The 4,548-nt window shown below is 47.9% G+C and overlaps 1 pseudogene; it reads right to left on the reverse strand.

Moving 5' to 3' along the window:
• Positions 1–504: 504 nt before the first annotated feature.
• Positions 505–3,529, reverse strand: LOC116598092 (annotated as a pseudogene).
• Positions 3,530–4,548: the final 1,019 nt, after the last annotated feature.

Here is a 4,548-nt window from a genome sequence, read left to right on the forward strand (position 1 = left end):
TATTCCTAGGTATCTTATGGCTTTGGGTGCAATTGTAAATGGGATTGACTCCTTAATTTCTCTTTCTTCTGTCTTGCTGTTGGTATATAGAAATGCACCTGATTTCTGTGCATTGATTTTATATCCTGACACTTTACTGAATTCCTGTATGAGTTCTAGTAGATTTGGAGTGGAATCTTTTGGGTTTTCCACATAAAGTATCATATCTTCTGCAAAGAGTGAGAGTTTGATTTCTTTTTCGCTGATTCAGATGTCTTTTATTTCTTTTTGTTGTCTGATTGCCGAGACTAGGACTTCTAGTACTATGTTGAATAGCAGTGGTGATAGTAGACATCCCTGTCGTGTTCTTGACCTTAGGGGAAAAGCTCTCAGTTTTTCCCCATTGAGAATGATATTTGCTGTGGGTTTTTCATAGACAGCTTTGATGATATTGAGGTATATACTCTCTATGCCTCCATTGTGAAGAGTTTTGATCAAGAAAGGATGCTGTACTTTGTCAGATGCTTTTTTTTTTTTTTTTTCACAAGAAGGATACAAGAGGTTTATTAGACAACCCATGGCAAGATACAAAATAATTGATAATGAGAACAACCATACTCTATCAGTCAGGTGCTACTTGGGACTATGACACTATCCCACAGGACATTTCTGGGTTCGTATCTTTTAATGCGCTACCTAAAGAAATGAATCCCCTCAAATCAGGACTCAAACACAAAGGGATTATACAAAATGATTAATAATGACAACAACCATACTCTCATCAGCCAGGTGCTACTTGGTTCTATGACACTATCCCACAGCACATTTCTGCATTCACATCTCCTAATGTGCCACCTAAAGAAATGAATCCCCTCAAATCAAGACTCAAACACAAAGGGATTCCAGAGACCACTAGGGAAGAGACTAGCTTTGAAAGCTCTCCCTTATCAATGTAGAGAAGGGATGGGGTAAGAAAACTTGGCAGGACAATTTGAATTTCCAAACTCAGTAAGAGGGAAACAAGTGTACAAGGCAGGGTCTCCTGGGACTGGGGCAGAGAGCAGAACAGTGGGAGACAGGAAGAGGCAAAAATGGCAGTGGCTGAGACCTGACAGCAAGTTTCTCTTCTCTACTTCTTCCGCCCGCCTCTCTCCTTGAGGGCCAGGTGGATGATGGCGCCGTTGGCCATGTTGTAATAAGCCAATGAGTTGGAATCCTTGATGAAAATGCCCTCATACTGCAGCTTCTGTTTCCCTGCAGGCATACCCGTGGCTTCGTGAATCTTCACCTTGATGACAGAGACCTGGTCTGTGAGCGGGAGTGTGAAGACCAGCACCTGTCCGTTCAGTTTCCATTCAGTCTTATCCTGCATGTTGGGCACTTGGACTTTGATGGACACTGGACCCTTGTTTCTGCGCAGGAACTCCTCTTCAGGCACGAGGCTGTCTTCTGTCTTCAGTTTTTTGGAGGCAGGCTCATCCTCCATGGGAGGCGGAGGGTGGACAGGGGGCATTGGGGCTGGAGCTGGGACAGGGGCCACAGGTGGAGCGGGCACAAATGCTGTTGGCACAATCATGGGGGGTGGGCGGGGTGCCATGATAGGAGGGGCCGAGGGAGGCATGGGCACCACGTTGATCCTGGGCGCATGGATGATAGGCGGCATGGGGGCAATCACTGAGCCCGGGGGTAGTCGGACCACTGATGCCATTGGGGGGCGAGGCATGACACAACTGTGGTACGGATAGGAGGTGGCATCGCGGGTGGCCGGGGCACGGAAGTAATGGGTGGGGCAGAGCTAGGAATGTTGGTGGCTGAAGACGGAGGTGGTGGCTGCTGGGGAAGTTCATTGGGTTTGCTAGAGCCAATCTTCTCTTTGGTATCATCCTCTGGCACCAGGCCCTTGGCCTTATGGATGGCCTCGATCTGCTCCTGGAGGGTAATGTTGGCCTGGGCAGCCTGCTGGGTCCGGGCCATGCTACCCGAGTGGCCGTCCCAGGTCACCTTTTCCTCTGGCTTCTGGATTTCTTCCTCACCAATCTTCTTACCGATGGCTGTTTCTTCTACACCAAAGATGTCAGTACGCCGCTCAGCCAACTGTTTCAAGCTGCTTTCAATATCCAGACCTGGTGCATATACTTCATCATCGCTCTGCTTCTCCCGGATGGAGCGATCTCGCTGCTCTAGCCAGCGGGGATCGAGAAGCCCGATGCGCATGTGCTCCTGCATTTTGCTGGCGGGGATCTTCTCCCCCGTGATTGGAGACACAAGATACTCATCTGGAGCAGGGGCTGGAGGCAGGGGCTTGGAAGCTTTGGGGTCATAATCCTTCCGAACAATGACCTGGTCTGGAGTTGGGGGCAGAGGAGGCGGCATGGGTGTCTCTGGGGGTGGGGGCACTTTCTGCCCTTCTTCTTTATCATCCGAACCCTCGTCCATGTCTTGCACTTGGGTATCCTGGTCCAACTGCGAAGGAGGCTCCTCGGCCTTCTCCTGTTTCTCGTCCTCCTCATCAGACTCGACCTCCATCTCAACCTCTTCACTCTCCCCAAACTTCTCGTAGCGCTCCTGAATGAGAATTTGGGCCCCCAGCTCCTCTGGGGTGGTGGGGGGAGGGAAATTCCCTTGCTCATTGGGTTGGAAGTCCACTGTTTCCACCACCACAAAATCATGCCAGTCAATCTGCGCATAGGCCACCCGCTCCTTCTCCTTTTCCTCCTCTTCCTTCTTCCTCTCTGGCTCCTGGAACTTGGCCCACTCCACCCGGTAACACACCTGGTCCAAAACTTCTCGGGGGTTCTCAGCCTCTTTCTTGAGCTTTGTAAATAAGCCTTTAGGAGGAATCAAGATCTTGGTGTACTGTTCCACCAGCTTTGTGAAGTAGTTGAAGAGGCTATGCTGCGGGCGGAGGAAGTCAAACTGGTAGTTACGTTGCTCCTTCTGCATCAACTGGGTCAGAAACTGGCGGCCGTTCCTGGCCACAAACTGAGCCGTCAGCTTCACCACGTCCAGGTCAAAGGCTGAGATGGAGGGGGGGTCTGCTATGAACTCAAACTCAGGAGGGGGCTCTTTCGGCACGATGGTCTCTTGTATCACCTGGGCTTGAACCTTCTGGGGCAGCTGCTGCTGGGTGGCCTGCTGCTGCTGCTGCATGACCTTGGGGATGGCGGCCGAGGGCTCCTGAGCCTTCCCCTCCTTGAATTCGCTGACCTTGTGGCGGTAGTAGGCATGGTAAGGATCGTTAGGGTTCAAGAAGTTAAACTTGGGATTGTTGATCTCATTCTGTCGTATCCTAGCTTCAAATTCAGGTCCGTTTCTGGCCACAAAGCTGGCAGTCTTGTCAACGATATTCCTGACTTCTGGAGGAGGATAAATAATTCCCACCACTGGCTTGGAGGGGGTAGAATCCTCCTTCGAAGAAGCTTCCTCTTCTGTGGGCTGTTTGGGCTCGGTGGCCGCGGGCGGTGGCGGGGGCACCGCCTGCACGGGTCCGGCCGGCATGACTGCGACGCTCAGGGCTGCCAGTCCGCCTCGCTGAAGGTGAGCGGTGCTGCTGTCAGATGCTTTTTCAGCATCTATTGAGAGGATCATATGGTTCTTGTTGTTTCTTTTATTAATGTATTGTACAACATTGATTGATTTGTGGATGTTGAACCAACCTTACAGCCAAGGAATAAATCCCACTTGGTTGTGGTGAGTAATCCTTTTAATGTTCTGTTGGATCCTATTGGCTTGTATTTTGGTGAGCATTTTCACATCTGTGTTCATCAAGGATATTGTTCTATAATTCTCCTTTTTGATGGGGTCTTTTTCTGGTTTTGAGTTCAAGATAATGCTGGCCTCATAAAATGAGTTTGGAAATTTTTCTTCCATTTCTATTTTTTGGAATAGTTTCAGGAGAATAGGTTTTAGTTCTTCTTTAAGTGTTTGGTAGAATTCCCTTGGGAAGCCATCTGGCCCTGGGCTCTTGTTTGTTGGGAGGTTTTTTGATGACTGCTTCAGTCTCCTTACTGGTTCCAGGTTTGTTTGGGTTTTCCATTTCTTACTGGTTCAGTTTTGGTAGTTTATACTTCTCTAGGAATGCATCCATTTCTTCCAGATTGTCAAATTTGCTGGTATATAGTTGCTCATAATATATTCTTATAATTCTTTGTATTTCTTTAGTGTTGGTTGTGATCTCTCCTCTTTCATTCATAATTTTATTTATTTGGGTCTTTTCTCTTTTCTTTTTGATAAGTTTGGCCAGGGGTTTATCAATCTTATTAATTCTTTCAAAGAACCAGCTCCTAGTTTTGTTGATCTGTTCTACTGTTCTTTTGGCTTCTATTACATTAATTTCTGCTCTGATCTTTATGGTTTCTCTTCTCCTCCTGGGTTTAGGCTTTCTTTCCTGTTCTTTCTCCAGCTCCTTTAGGTGCAGGGTTAGGTTGTGTACTTGATACCTTTCTTGTTCCTTGAGAAAGGCTTGCATTGCTCTATACTTTCCTCTCAGGACCGCCTTTGCTGTGTCCCACAGATTTTGAACAGTTTTGTTTTCATTTTCATTGTTTTCCATGAATTTTTTCAATTTTT

The sequence above is a fragment of the Mustela erminea genome, chromosome 9 (assembly GCF_009829155.1).
Source record: "Mustela erminea isolate mMusErm1 chromosome 9, mMusErm1.Pri, whole genome shotgun sequence".
Classification (NCBI taxonomy): domain Eukaryota; kingdom Metazoa; phylum Chordata; class Mammalia; order Carnivora; family Mustelidae; genus Mustela; species Mustela erminea.